Below are 16778 nucleotides of genomic sequence, written 5' to 3'. Positions count from 1 at the left end.
ATCAACTCAAATAACCTTGTAACTGCAGTCACGGACAGCTTAAGAAATAGATAAGGTGCATCCAAAAGTAAATGCTCAAAGTCAACCAAACATGTAAATGCTTTTTAAGAATATAGATGAATACATTTCAGTCAGCTATTTTAGGGGTCTCCCCTACTCACTTCAATACACGTTTCTGAAAGCACCCTATAAAGAAAAGGGGAGGGAAAGCAAACACAAAAACACAAAATACTGCTCTGCACCCAATCAAGATCACAACTTCATTCTCTAACCTGTGTTTTTTCAAGGCACAGCTATTTTTAATTTTGCTAACAACAGGCTGATTAGCATGCAACAATTCTAATTACACTGTTTTACCTGTTAAATAAAATGGTTGCAATATATTTGGCTTCACTATACAGTTTGAAAGAAATAACTTTATACCTTATTGCAAGGGATAAAAGAAAATAAGAGAAAACTTCCAGAAGTACATCATACTAACAAAAGACAAAGTGTCAGCATTGTCCTGATGGTTCATTCACTTTATTAAAAAAATTTCCTAAACAAAGTTAATTCCAAGTAAACATGAGGGAAATATATTTTTCCCCTCAACTGTAAACTGTTTTGGAAAGCTAGAGGGGAAAAAAAAGTACAAAAGAATGTTTGGTTTGGCATTGCTGCTGCTTATTCACAAAAGGGAAGCCTACTTAAAACCATGATAATGGATAACTATCACTTACACTTGGATCCTTCACTGAGTTCTTTTCTCTCCTTAGCAAATGGTGATTCCATTATGTTTTGCAAGGAAAGGTACAGTTACAATTTTACAGACTCACTGTCAGGAAAAGGACTCCTTGAAAGTTGGTTGTGTGTTTCCTGCAATTGGGATAGGCTTGTGTAAATGCTGAATTGGGGGGCTTAGGTATGGGCTTTAGAATGATTAGAAAAGGAGTATTCAGGCTGGCTTTTCCAAAAAGTGTCATTTGAACTGCTAGCCAAAGTACAGCTATGCATAATAAAGTTCCTTACACGTACCCTGTAAAACACATTTTTCTCCTTGCAGCCATCAGAAAAAGACCATCTAATTTTTGCTTATGGTGAAATGTGATTAATGAAAATTTCTTAGGTTTTGTTTTCATCACAGAGTACATAAAATTAGGCAAACAACAGAGAAAAGGTCGTAAAACATTCAACAGTTAAAGCTTTCTAAACTATGACATGTTCCAGTTACCCAAACGCTGACGTTGGCTGCCTCCCAGACCTAGTGCAAGCAGCTGACGGGACAACCACTGCACGCTTCTTCAACTTTTCCTTCTTCCTACTTTAAGAATATGTATGCCTGGGTGTGCACATGTATTTATATACACACTGCACACACATGGAAAAAAGAGGAAATTAATAACAGTCAAACTAACAGCACCATGCACGTTCACTTCTAATTTGTCAGAATGAATGGCCTCATAACTCAGATTGGGACATTTCCTGTAGAAACACTACATTATTTATCAAACCACTCCAGAGCACAACTGTTGAAGTGCAGCTTGCAAATGATATATTTTCTAGAGCCAAAGTTTGCAGTTATCTACAGAACACTTGGACTAATGGTTACAGTGAGCCAAGGCCCTCCCTCCGTATACAAGCTTTGAATATCCCATCCCCAGTTCAGCAGAATGCTATAATTGAAAGTTTAGCCCTATTTGTTTCTGTGGCATTTAAATACATATGTACAGTGCAGAGCACCAAGAAACTACATGGTTTAAAATTACATTCCTGCTTAATCTCTGGCTAATCACAATTTTTGTATATACAAAAACAAACGTGCATATATATAATCACTATAAAGAATTTTTAATATTAAATCAAATATGACTAGAAAGAGAAAGGAAATGTGATTTCACACAATTATGATTAACACAAGCAGTGCCTAAGAGACTAACACTGCTGAAAGCAAAACTACACAGAGCAACCATCTTTAACCTGCTACAATTTGCAAAGGAATCTGAATGACCATTGTGACAGAAGTAGTTGATAAACTGCTGAATGAACATTTATTCTGGGTTAAAATGAAATATTCCCTAGATAGGGAAACTCCCTCTGTAATGCCATAAACATGCAAAGCTTCTTATCTCCAACATGCTTTCCTAGAAATGCTGGATTTATTACTGAACGTAGCATGGCCACATGCAGACCTTCACTGGCCCCATATGAGAACACTAGTTCCATTCAGAAACACACATGGGGGGAAAAAAAACATTGCTTACAAATGTTATAGTTGGAAAGGTGATTTCCTTCAGCTGTATGTCCACCCCCATCAGTCAGAAAACCATTCTGCATTTTGACATTCTGCATTTTGACAGGACTTCCATTCCCCTTCTCAAATAAATAATTTGACTTGGGTTTCAAACACAGAGACAAAGAAATACCTATCATGAAGTGAAATAATAGTCACTTGACATTACTTCATGGACAGCTTATAAAAATAGTATGCGAGCATTGAGAGTCTTTCAGAGATTTTTAAGATTCTTGAAACAACTCTACTATTCACAGCTGGTGCCAAGTGAAACTTTTTTTTTTTCATGAAATGCATGTTGCTTTGTACCTTTCCATGAGATAGGAGAAAAATCATCCAACATCTTTTAGTGTTTTAGATTGAAAATTATTTGAAGTAGAATGATCATCTGGAAATATCATGTTTGAATACAGATTATACAGAGGTAGTCAAGAAACGGTTTCCATTAATTTTAACTTACAGTTTTAAAAGGTGTTAAGATCGCACACCTTTTTTAATCTGTACATTAACAGACACTTTTCACCTAGAAAAGGAGTCCAAGTTATCCTCTCTTCACCACAAAATGGTTCACACCACTGCTGAAGGTCACCTTTCTTAACTTTCCATTTCAACCACACTAAACACCGAAGCTTTTTCTCCTTTTTATACCGTTACTACAGAATCAGGAATGAATCATGAGTTGAACAGTCAGCTTTCCTGCTCTCGTTGGGTTGTTAGAATTGCCATCACTGATCCAGGGCTATCTCACTTCCTATCTCTTCCCACTGAGTTAAGTGTTACTAGACTGAAAGATGTATCACATCCATACTTGAATAATAGAGAACAATCAAACATTTCATTTCTATCCTCAGAAAGAGATGATGATAAAAAGAGCAAACAGCTACAAAAAGGATTTTGTTTTTCCTTAATTAAAACTAATACAATTCCCCAAAATCTGCAGTTCCAGAGACAACTAAAATTTGTGAGTTACGTTGCTTTCCCACCAGCAATGCAATTCCACTGACAGTGAAAGATCTGCAGTACTAATCCCAGCCTTTCCAGTTACTTCAGTTTATGTAAACGCCAAACACAAAGTCAGGCCACAGGAATAAGACTGGAGAACCCATCTACAAGAGGCAAAGCTCTGCATTTCTTTGGTCATTTGATCAAGTTCTGGAAATCAATACAAGGACAGGAGGGGAGGGATCTCTGAATAGACTTGATTAAAGTAAATATTCAAGGGGATATTACTCAACTCAGCATCAAGAATTTCAGCCAACTTCCAAAGGCTTTTGAATTCTCAGAGGAAAGCCCAGTGAATTCAGATGAAAGTTCCTTTTCTTCCACTTTTACGGGAAGAAATAACTTAAGTGAACCTTCTACAAAACAGCCTCCCGTATTCAGCAGTAGGGGAACAAACCTAAAGCACTGCCAAGATAACAACTAAATATGCATACAGTTATAAGCCTTAACGGTTTATTCAAATATCAAATACTTATTACCTGACACAAAAACACAAAGGTATTCCCATTAATGTTGTTTCAAATTAAGTAATTCAGTCCTTGGTACATTAAAATCCCCCTTCCAATACTCTTGCTGGCTGTCCCACATTCTGAAGAACGCTGGCACACCAAGTGCATACTGATGAGCCCAAGTTTCAGCTGGATCCAGCAAGAAGCACGGCTAAGCAAGACTACCACCTGGCCTTGCCCAGGCTCCCAGATGATGTGAGCATATTCAACAGGGCAAAAATAAATAAAATAAATAAAATAAATAAAATAAATAAAATAAATAAAATAAATAAAATAAATAAAATAAATAAAATAAATAAAATAAATAAAATAAATAAAATAAATAAAATAAATAAAATAAATAAAATAAATAAACAAATCCCCGCTGTATTTCAAATGCACAAAGGGCTGTGTATCTTACTCCAGAAAGCAGGAAAACATTCTATTGCACGAGCAAATGAGATTCTACAGCCCTCTAAGCCCTACTGCATTGAAGCAATAGGAGTAAGTGGAGAAAGAAGCCTTTGCTTCCTCTAGATTTGATTAGTCATTCCACCTCCCTTTCATCCCCATCTTCTCCTTTTCCCTGCCACCACCCCCAGCCCCTGCAGTGTTCCCAGGGCTATCACCAAGCTGCTTGCACTTTTTGCCCAACAGCGTTTCTCATCCCCCACTAAGTGCTGACCCGTCATGGCACATCAATCCAACAAGTACCAAGCCAGTTTCAAATTCTTCTCTTTCTTTATACAATTTTTCTTAACCTCAGTCCCTACCTCCCCCGTTTTTCCCAGCTCTCTTGTAGTGAGAGGACATTTCCAGATACCATATCAGGGAACACACAAGTCTAAAGTTCAGGCAGCCCTTCTGACACTAGCAGGGTAAGGCTAGCATGAAATGGAAAGCAGACCCTCAACAGAAGTGAGATTTTTGTGGTTTGGGTTTTGTTGTTGTTGTTTGCTTAACTCCAGTACAGTTTAAGCAGAAACCATTAAAAGTTAGGGAAGAAGCTGCAAGGCACCATAAGTATTAAAAAAGGCCAAAAGTTTCAAAAAATGACTAGCCTTTTTGGAATCTGCCCTAATTTGTGGAAAACAGGAGCCCAGCATACTTTAAAAGATCACTTCAGTTCAGGTTGAAATAACTACCAGAATTAAAAATAAATAAATAAATAAAAATTGAAAATTTTTGCAAGTCTTAAATCTAAATTGTTATTTAGAAAAGTTTTGTGTATTTTAAAACACGTATGTGTGTGATGCTTCTGTCAAGACATTCTTATTACTTGGCTTTATTTTCAAAGTAGGTGTAAAAGAAAACAAGCAAGAAACAGGGAACAAGATTTGGATAATGTAAGCCCCAGAGGGTTAAAGTAACATAACTTTTGTAGTGCTTGTACAACTATTTTGTCTTTTTCCAAAGTTAGCTGAGGGCAAAATTTACACACCAACTCAACTATTCCATTAATTTATCATAAATTAGTATTAATGGTTAAAACAGACTACCTGTAACTACCAACCTCAAATCTCTGAGGCTGAAGATTTAGCAATTTTTCTAAGGAATTATGTGAGCCTGTACCATTTTTCAGAGAAGCAATTATAAAAATATGTTTTGTACTTTCCACTTTAATTATACATTAAAACTGTGGTAGATAAAGTCCATTTGAACCTCACATATGTTTTTGGGGGTTTAATTGAAGTTTTGCTCTTTTTAGCTCCTGCAAGGAGTCTATCCAAGATGTACTTTAACTAATGTATCAGAATGCTGATACATTTTTAACTAATGTATCAGAATGCTGATACCCTGTTTTCCTCAGGGGTGCCCTCACCTGCCCTAGGAGGGCTGTGTTCCCCAGAAGCTGCATACAGCCACTATCGCTTGTGTGATGCTTTTGAGTCTCTTCAGGATTAAAAGTGCTCCATATAAAACTGAATTGTGTCCTAAAAGACAAGTGTATCTATTTCTGCCCACACCTAAGCAGCTTTTATGTTAAGACTAAAAACAGTCACAGAATGAAGTCAGTACCTTAAGCTTTGCAAAAACAAACAGGATGATCTTCATATAAAAATAAACTTAAATAAGTCTTTTCCAAACTCCAATTTTTCTACTAACCTGATTTCCTTTTATGATAAGATCACCCGTATGGTGGACCAAGGGAAACCAGCTGATGTGATTTTTTTGGACTTCAGCAAGGCTTTTGACACGGTTTCCCATAGGATCCTACTGGACAAAATGTCCACCATACAGCTAAATAAAAACATCATACGATGGGTGAGCAATTGGCTAACGGGCAGGGCCCAAAGGGTTATGGTAAATGGGGCTGCGTCAGGCTGGCGGGCGGTCACCAGTGGGGTCCCTCAAGGCTCCATTTTAGGGCCGGTACTTTTCAATATTTTTATAAACGATCTGGATGTAGGAATAGAAGGTATTTTGAGCAAGTTTGCTGATGACACCAAACTTGGAGGAGTTGTGGACTCAAATGAGGGCGTAAAGGCCTTGCAGAGGGATCTGGACAGGTTGGAGAGCTGGGCGATCACCAACCGCATGAAGTTCAATAAGAGCAAGTGCCGGGTCCTGCACCTGGGACGGGGAAACCCTGGCTGCACGTACAGACTGGGCGATGAGACGCTGGAGAGCAGCCTAGAAGAGAGGGATCTGGGGGTCGTGGTAGACAGCAAGTTGAATATGAGCCAGCAGTGTGCCCTGGCAGCCAGGAGGGCCAACCGTGTCCTGGGGTGCATCAAGCACGGCATCGCTAGTAGGTCAAGGGAGGTGATTGTCCCGCTCTACTCTGCGCTGGTGCGGCCTCACCTCGAGTACTGTGTGCAGTTCTGGGCACCACAGTATAAAAAGGACATGAAACTGTTGGAAAGTGTCCAGAGGAGGGCTACGAAGATGGTGAAAGGCCTGGAGGGGAAGACGTACGAGGAACGGCTGAGGTCACTGGGCCTGTTCAGCCTGGAGAAGAGGAGGCTGAGGGGAGACCTCATCACAGTCTACAACTTCCTCGTAAGGGGGTGTCGAGAGGCAGGAGACCTTTTCTCCATTAACACTAGTGACAGGACCCGCGGGAACGGGGTTAAGCTGAGGCAGGGGAAATTTAGGCTGGACATCAGGAGGGGGTTCTTCACAGAGAGGGTGGTTGCACGCTGGAACAGGCTCCCCAGGGAAGTGGTCACTGCACCGAGCCTGTCTGAATTTAAGAAGAGATTGGACTGTGCACTTAGTCACATGGTCTGAACTTTTGGGTAGACCTGTGCGGTGTCAAGAGTTGGACTTGATGATTCTTAAGGGTCCCTTCCAACTCAGGATATTCTATGATTCTATGATTCTACATTTGATGACATACGTCCAATCACAAAACATATGGCTCCTCTGTTTTTCACCTAGCAGAGCCCCTAGCCACCTCTGGCCTTCCCATCTCTTACCTATGCCTTTGTTCCCTCCCACATATCCCATTGTTATATTTAAAACTGTGGTTTTATTCCTAGACAAAATTAAAATTTTGTTCCCTCCCTCCCCCCCTTTTTTTTTCCTCCTCCATATTCTTGTCAACTTTTGCGATTTGATTTTGCACCCCACTAAAATCATTCTGATCAGGAGAGCGGCACCAACTTCTGTGAGTGGTTGTCTTTCTCCTCTGCTACCCTACTTTGCTTCTGGGAACTAACAGCTGCTAGAGCTGCTGCAAAAGACAGTATATTTCTTTCCTCTCCTCTCTGGCACTAGCAGAAGCTGTCCAGCAAAACAGTAAAATGAAGAAGAAAGCAGGAGGGCTGAAATGGTGTTATTCATAAAGTCAGAAGGCAAACCACAAACTACGACAGCTTCCTTAAAAGTCATCAGAACTTTAGACTGATAGACATGATTGGTAAAATCTTTGAGTAAGTACAATTAATGTTAGGGTATATGTATTCTTGTATGTATCTTATTTGAAGATACATACTGCTGCTGTAGACTGCAGTGAAAACCTCATACACAAACAGCATAAGTTCAGCACCAATACTTTATGTAGGGCATGAAATATACTTTGGAAATCTTCCATCCTTTAATTCATCCTATCATATTGAAACACTAGTGGACACTGGCATCTTCAATGATCAGAACAGCATCTTTAAAAATACAGGTTTACAATCCCAGAGTAACACACAAGAATCATCTAGGCAAAATGATTTGTTTACTTTCAGTGATACAGATCAACTGCAGGAAGTACAAAAATATAGACATTAAAATATTTATATTATGCCTATTTATATATAAATGTATATTTACGTTATGTTTTCCACACACAGAATTAAAGTATGCATTTTTCTATCAGTACTGCCCATTTCTTTCTAAGGAAAAGCCCCAGCTACTAATCTCATTTCCAGCAAACACACAACAGGCTTATGTCACTCACCTTTGAAGACTAATATCCAGGCAACCAGGGAAGGAAATTGCTCATGCAGGGGAATTTCATGCCTCCCTCATTTACACAGTTATTTACACTAAAGAATTTGCTCGAGTACCTATATCCTTACGCTTGATAAGGGTACGTATAAAACAAAATATGCTTTGACAATATGAAGAAATTTACATCATTCTCAGTGTTGAAAGGCTGTAAAAATGTTTCATGAGAATTACTATCTCAGACATTTAAACTACAGCTTGGGTTTCAACCTAGGTGCACGGGATGAATGAGAACAGACACAAATAGTTGGGGACTCATCTGATTATCGTCCATTCCCTTTGGCACCACAGCAGATAAAATGGTTGTGTGGGACTCATCTAGTCCCTGGAGCGATAAACGTTTTGGTTTTATGTCTCATCTCCCCTTGGGGGCTGGAGGAAATCATTCAGTTCTCAGGACTGCAAAGTAACTGGAAAACAGAAAATAATGCTGAAAGGTAAATTTGCTTGCTAGGATTTTCTTCTTTCTGGCAAAGCAGTCACTAAGCACTCTCAGTTCAGTGGCAGAGCAGTAAACTTCCACCTCTACCCTATTCAGGACAAGTTTGAGGCCAGTGTGTCTACCACTTAAATGACTACTGTTTCAATGAAAAACAAGAAAAACACAATGAAGTCAAAGACGACAGTCCTCTTGAAAAAAAAAAATAAATCTGTATTTTAAAATTTCACCCAGCTTTTATTTCTTTGTTCTGTGTATAGTAACAATATGGACACTATGGTGAGCACAAGTGTGTTATCACAGTCACAGCATCTCTTGAAGTCTACTGGACATTAACAAAAGAGCAGATGGTCATTACTTCAGACTCCCTGCCCTTGATCATCACTAATTCAGGAGCAAATGAGCTAGTGCCAATTCATAAAGAACTCTTTGTCCTCCCCCAAACTAATAGCATTGTATCTTGTGTTACCAGATGTGCTTCAGAGAAACAATACATTTTCAAATTATAACATCCTGTTTAAAGTCGACTTTACTGTCACTTCTCATAAATATTGGCGTATGAAGCAAATTTCAAAACTATGAACTTACTCCCAAAAATAAACAAAGAAAACTCTGATCATAGTTTTGGTTTAGATTCTAGACAGATCTAGCACAAATGTATTTAATTGTCCTCTAACCCATCTGACCAAAAGCTCTCTATTCTGAATCTAGAAGTGGCACACAGTTTTTTGAAAGGCTACACTTTACCCTGAAGATTTATAAACCTTCAACACTGGCACATCCAATAAAGAAACAAGCAGTTATGGTGACCATTACATAAGCAATGCAACTTAGACCTGAAATATTATTAGGTAGTCATAAAAGGACAAATCAAAGTATTTCGAGTAGGCCTTAACTTCGTTGACAAGTCATCAGCAGAAGTCTTAAAATATGTCAAGTGGGGAACAAAAGGGAATACAGTGAATCATCTGACATGATTCCAGTCATGTCATGTCTGACATTTGAGAGGCTGTTCATATTAAAACAAAGAAAAAAAATATTTTCTTTGGGAACAAATCCCAGAAATGAACATCAGTATATTGGATACAACTATATATATTTTTTAAACTTACCAAAAATAAGAAGTATACTTTTGAAAATATCTAAGTTCTTTGAGAGGAAGAGGTAGAGATCATAGGAAGGCTGCAATCCACACAAAAATGATTTAAAATAACTTTCCAGAGAATAGAAGGTTTGGTTTTAAATTACACTGTTATTTCTGCAAGAAAATGTATACCAGTGCTGGGGAATCCTTTATCTCAAAAATTCCTCTTGCTAGTTGTTTTGTTGAAACTTGCTTTTTTGTGTGTGAAACTCTTATTTTCAATAAATTGCTATTTTCCAACAAAATATTTTTGGCCAAAAAAATATTAAATAGCTTCATTTTAAAAATCAGTTTTCAAGTATAATATTTCTCAAAGTATGATGCTGTTTCTTACTTAAAAGGCTACATTGGGTATTTTAAAGATATACACCCACCCACTCATACTCCCACAACACAACCAACATTGGTGTTTAAAGATGTATGGAGGGTATTTTTTTTCCCAAGGCATTCTTTTTCTACACAGAAGAAACAAATAAAAGAGTTGTGACTTTAAGGTCTTTTCTATTCTACATTGCAAACCAGGTTAGAAGCTACATCTCTAGTAAACTTTGTCCTCCATTTGATCACAGATGACTGGGATATCCAAATACAAAATATACCATCTTTACTAAGCAACTTCACATATCTAAATTATTATATACTAAGCAAATACAATACAGCCCAGATTTATCCTTGAAGCAAAGTTTATAGCAATAGCTGAAGGATAGAAGTTAAAGTCGAAATTTCTGTGAGGGTGACAAATATGCTCTTGGGAGATGATGAGGGCATGAGGGAAAAGAAGAATGTTTTATTTAAAAATAAAAATAAAAGAAAAACATAGTTATGCCTCCCATCAGATTGCATACTGGTATTATTCTGAATCACAAAAGAAGCTCATGAGTAGAAAACAAAACAGTATTTGATGTACTGTACTTATGCCATTCTAGCTATGTATGTAAAGTATTCTTTTTCCCATGTATTAAATATTTCTTCAAATTCCTACAAAATGTAACTAAAATAAATATTTACTTTTACAAAGGGTCAAGTGGACAAAATGTAATTCTCCCAGAAGGAAACCAGATGTTCAGTATCTTCAAAGTGATGTCTGTGCTGATAAAAGCAGTAGCTAATCTTTCTTTTAGGGGTTGAAGTTCAGGATACAGTTTCTTTTAGTAAACAGCTATGTATCAAATGCTCTGATGAGTATCTGCCTCAACAGAAAAACTATTTTTAGATTTTTGAAAGATTTTGTTTTGTGTGCAAAGTAGTCAATGATCAAGCTAAAGAGCCGCCTTTGAGTATTTTGTAAAATAATCCCAGTCCTGCTACAAGTCACCTACTGCTATCTTTAGCTCGGGAAGAAAGCTGTCACATCCATTCCCAAATCTGGGATTCCATAATACCAACATTTTAGCAAATTTCTATATAGCAAATGGAATATACTAAGTCTCACAAACAGTCATGCAGTTTATTATGAGTCATGCAAGAGGTACGATTCTATGCACTATGGTGTTTCTTAAAACTTACCATACATATTAACAGTGCCCCTTTAACAGAATTTCCAAAAATGAACAAATAGATTTAAACAGATTCTATGGAGGTTTTCCTGTATTACTTGGCTGGTGCCATGACTAATATTTAGCTACAACTTGATGCTTGCCAACAGATGCAAGATAAGACTGAAATCCTATGAGAATAGGCTAAAAGCCTTTGGAGGCATGAACAGAGTCTCTGTATCTCATTCAGAAAGCAAAACAATTATTTAATTGCTTAAATTACCCTTAGACGAGCCTTTAAAAAAAAAAAAAAAAAAAAAAAAAAACAGCAATGACATAAGTTTAACCTTGACTATGCTGAATCATTACACAGTTAATTACTCTACACAGTCCACAGATTTATAGTGCAGGTGGAAATCAGACCCAAGAAGGAGGGTCACACTTTGATACGCATTCTGCTAAGACACTAAGTGCATATGTACTGCTGGGACATAACTGCAGTATGACTGATTTATGGTATCATACATCAGCTTTGTATTCAGCTATTTAATGTTCATCTACAACACTATGTTCTTGATTACTTTTCCCATCTTTAGTGGCCATGTGCACCTGTTATTTGAAAAACCTGTTTAACCTAAAAGAGGCTGTAAGCCTCCAGCTAAATAGCATCTTACAGATGCCAAGTTGTACATCTCAACACCTCCTGTGTTAAGTGATGGAGATGCTCTTGTAAGAGGACATGGGCAGAGAAGATTTTGGTACAAAAAATGACAAAAAAGAACTAGAGAAAGAAAAAAACACACACACACACACACACAACCCACATATTATTTTATCTAACACACATCAGAAACTCCAAAGAGGGCAGTGCTGCCCAGTGTACTAATTTTAGTCAACCAGCTTCATCCAAGCTCAACATAAACATTGTCAATTTAAGTACCAAAATATTTAGCTTGTGCAAAAACAGAGTACTGGCACCTTTCTTACAAGAAATGCTGCAATTAAACATAATAAATGGGAAAAGGAAGACTCAAAGAAAAACAAATTAAGTGGTAAGGACTTTGATTTACAGAGCTCCTTCAGTTAGCATGTTCGCGTTTTTCCCACACACCTTGTGATGCAAGAGAGAGCAAAAACGTTTCCTGTGGACACTCTTGCGGGTTTGCACATCCCACTTCCACTCGCTTCTTTATGATACAAGTCAGAAAGACAAAAAAGCATGGTTAGTATGATGCACAGGACAAGTGGTGAAACACTGCACTACCACCCCGTGCCTGTTTCACCCAGCTGCTTTACTGGCCTCCCTCAATCATTTCCCGACATCTGTCGTCTCCACCTTCAACCTTCAAGTCCCCTTCTGCGCTCATGCCAGACCCTTTCCTAACTTCATTGTTCATCAGTTCCCCAAACTTGCTTCCCTGAGGTCTGTAAAGCCATATAGGGATCTTCCCCAGCTCTGTCCCTGGAAAAAGCACACCCGAGTCCTCCAGGCCTCAGCTCTCCTGGGAGTTGTACAACACAGCAAGCAAAAGATTGTCAAGCAGGAGATGAACAACAATCCCACAGGCTGAAGAACTGGATCCTAGAAACTGCAGTGGTAGTGTGAATGCTTCAGCTTTCATACCCTGGCTACATATGCTATTTTGCTTCTCCCTCTCCCCAGCAGAAGCCATTTTCAGTGTGATTTTGGAGCTTACACCTACCATGCATGGAATGCCCTCTGAAGACAGGACTCTCTACCTATCCCAGACGATCAAAATACAGTACACATCCCCAAAGCTTTAACAATTTTTTCTTTTCTTTTTTTTTCTAAAATATAAACAACTCTTTCTGTCCCAGCTTGCAGCTTGTTTTTCTGCTCTGGCTACACCTGTGACAAAGGAACAATACTGTCACATGTCACCCATATCCCCCCTGTTAACTAGTCCCTAACAGGAAAAAAAAAAGTAGTCTTCAAGACAGTATCACTGCTGCACAGGATGCCCGACAGAAAACAACAGATGTGCTATAATCACTACTGCCCATTCGTTTCCTTTATGTCAGAAAGAAAGCAGCAGTCATCAATTAAGAACTCCTATCTACTGGACACAAAAGGAAGCATGCACTTTTCCTTGATCATTTGACCGTAACAATAGGAGATGGCAGTGGGAAAGGACTGACCACTGAGCAAGTGAAGGGGGAATACAAGGGTGAATGAGCTTGTCTTTGGGGATCTATTTAAAAAAAAAAAAAAAAAACTAAAGGTACATATAAGAAATTGTGTTCAACAGTTTAACATACAAAAAAAAAAAAAAAATCAAAAGAATCCTTTGACCACAGAATATACAAAATCCTAATTATGTTATTACTGAATTTGTCCAGACAATTCTTTTCACTGAATCTTTTCACAGTTGAAAACATGAAACACATGAACTGACAATAAAATTAAGGAGCACCTGGACAAAATGTTTTTACCAATTAAAAAAGACTGCTTAAAGAGTTACCATGATTTTTATAAAACTGTTAGTCTAAATGTAGTAAGTGTTTAGACATTCAGTAGGTCACCGGCAAATTATTTGTATTTATATTTTGAGAAATCTAGTCAGATCTGCGCATACTTGTGTTAAACATCACATTTACCGGTCAGCTTCTCTATAGCGAAGTAGAAAGACAGGTTTCATAAAACCATCAACAATTTACAACCCTAAAGATTCACTTCACGTTGTTTCTATTTTAGCCTGGCTACAATCAGTTGCAAAAGATTTAGGGTAAACTTATGAAGAATTTCTAGCCTTAATTATGGCACTAGACCCTAATCTAGTACGCTAAATTAAGCCCTCAATATTCCCATGGATACTAATGCAACTGCACTAATAATCCAGTAGGCACTTTCTGCAATGAAAAAGCTTTCACAGGCCTTCATATCCCAACTGAAACCCTATTCTTGCACTATACCTCTGCTCCATTGCATACCAAAAATAGACCAGACTTACAGAAAACCTTACGCATGGGCATGCATCATTCTTTCCACCCCCACACAGTTTTGCAAGCCTTCATACCATTAAAGACCTGGCCTAAACAAAGCAATCAGTGACGCACAGATCCTCAAGAAATTTTTGTTTGTTTTTTAAATATGTATTGGCTTTTAGCATAAACACACTGTGTATTAAAACTCATTTTCAATTGTTAGAACATGTAGATTGATGTGATATTTCCTCCTCTGCTACAGCAGATGTAATGATTTTAAGAGTTGCTTGCTCATATTCATTAATTCTTTCCAAGGATTACTGTACTCTAAACAGCACCTTATTGAAACAATTAAAAGCACACAATGTTGTTAGACAAGTCACATGGATAACAAAAATATAAAACAAATTTCATAAACTGTCTGCCCCATGCCCCCAAAACAATTCCAGAAAGAAAACATTCTTAAAATTTACAGATTTAATTCTGGAACGTGAAGCAAATTTACCAAAATTACTAACAGTTATTTGCTACGGAGTTAACATCCATCCCTAGAAGCTGTATCTGCCCAAACCATTAAGATATCCCTTTTACAGAACACCACTCATTATAATTTCATGGGACAATGAAAGAAAACTAATTCCTTACTAAATACGTTTCATCTAGCCCTTGAATAAATATCCATTCAGTAGAAACATTTCCACACACCCTCGTTTTGTTGATACGATATTCTGGAACACAGTAAACTATATGCTTGTCTGCCATGTATCCCAAAGAATTTTAGGAAATCCTCTGCTTCTTAGGACATGTATGAGCCCCATTGTCTCAGCTTTCAGAAAAGAAGTTATTAAGTCTGACAGTCTCATTCAGCTTTTCTGTTCATCATGCAAGCATATTAAAATCAACCCCAACTCAAAATCAAGGCCAAGTGGCACATTTGAAGTGAAATGGAAATCAGGGAGAAGGGAAAGAATTTGTGCAAGTAATTCACTTCCTAAGGTCATGAGGCCAATACTTAATGGGCATTTTGATACGCATAAATTTCAAGCTAAAAAAGACAATTTGCTGTGTGGGGCCTGGGAACGTACAGCCCAGCCCCCATAACTCTGGAGGAAAAAAAATACGCTAGTAATTAACCAATCATCAAATAATAGATGCAACTGAATAGTGTACCAAATTAAGGCCACGCCTTTTTTGTTGTTGTTAACATATGTTAAATCATGCAACGTTATTCAAATCAAAACTGCAACACTATTCAAATTCAAGTTACTATTTTTAGAAGAATTTCTGGTCTTTCCTCTCTCAGCCCAGATCTGTAAAATGCTTTCCTGCTTGCAGACTGTTACCCTTTGGATCCACAGGAAAGATCTTTCTAATGTTTATCAGATGTAAGCTTCAGCTGAATGCTAAGCAATTCCACTACTGCCTATCTATTAAGGCTATGCAATCTCAAAATATTGGAAGTGACTTAAAGCTGCCACTCTCCTAAAATTGTGTTAATGTTTGAACACAACTGGATCATCAATACATACTACAAAAATATATACATAAAATATATACAAAAAATACATACTACAAAAATCCTACCACCAATAGTATAAAATAAATATTAGGAGGGTGTCCTAACATAGCACATTAGTATTCCCTTTGCAGCTCACAGAAGCCAGAGTGGCAATTAACATTTTTTTTTAAGTTGATCCATGCTATACCAGTTTCAGCATTAGATGCTCTATCTGAAAGCAGTGAAACGGGTTATTTATAAGTCAACGAGTTTTTCCAAATACCAGTGTTCGTGCAGTTACCCACAAAGCCCATCACTGAATGCCCACTTTCTTCAAAGAGAAGAAAACACTCCTCTGGGTTGGCACTGAGACTGAGACATTTGTAAGAAAGGAGGGAAAGGAGTGAAAAAGGGACCCTGCCTAAAGCCATCTTCTTGATTAACATTTACTGGGGAATCTCAAACCACCCCTATCATGAAGGAGTTGGATTCAGTGATCCTTGTGAGCCCCTTCCAACTCAGAATATTCTATGATTATATGAAGATCTCTGCAACATCAATATGGTTTAAATAGTGAAACAAATGAAGTTGCCTACTCTAATCAAGAGACACTTCCATGATATCTAAATCTGTTTTTTCCTATTATCTCAAGATCTTCAGGTCCTGCAGGACCTTTATGTAGTAAGAGTACATAAAGAAAATTAAACCCTTAAAAAATAAACTCAGAAAGAACAATTCCTTCTCAAAATGACATAAGCAATATTAGAAATCTCTACAGAATGCAGATGTCCCAGATCTTCTAAGCCCTATACTCCTCATAATTACAAGACCATTCCTTCACCATAAAAATAGCACTCCTACCTCCAAAAGGATGGAGGAGTCAAGCAGCATACCAAAACTTTAGCTACAGATCTTTAGCAAAAATTGAGTTACTGAAACAGATGCTGAAATTGAAGACTTGCTATAACTGCAACAAAATTACAGACCTGCTATAACTGCTTAGGTGCCTCAAATTTTTTATTTTATTAGTATAAAACTCCACTTGCACACACATCAATAAAACCCACCATCTTG

The 16778-nt window shown here is 37.7% G+C and overlaps 1 protein-coding gene across 6 annotated transcripts in view; it reads right to left on the bottom strand.

Annotated features, from left to right (window-relative positions):
- Window positions 1-16778, bottom strand: part of PLEKHG1 (pleckstrin homology and RhoGEF domain containing G1) — a 163133-nt gene that overhangs the window by 109047 nt on the left and 37308 nt on the right. The gene's annotated exons all lie outside the window — the stretch shown is intronic.

This window comes from Aythya ferina (assembly GCF_964211825.1).
Source record: "Aythya ferina genome assembly, chromosome: 3".
In the NCBI taxonomy this organism is placed as follows: domain Eukaryota; kingdom Metazoa; phylum Chordata; class Aves; order Anseriformes; family Anatidae; genus Aythya; species Aythya ferina.
Note: the sequence above shows the minus strand (reverse complement) of the source record. Positions and strands in the feature narration are given on the sequence as shown.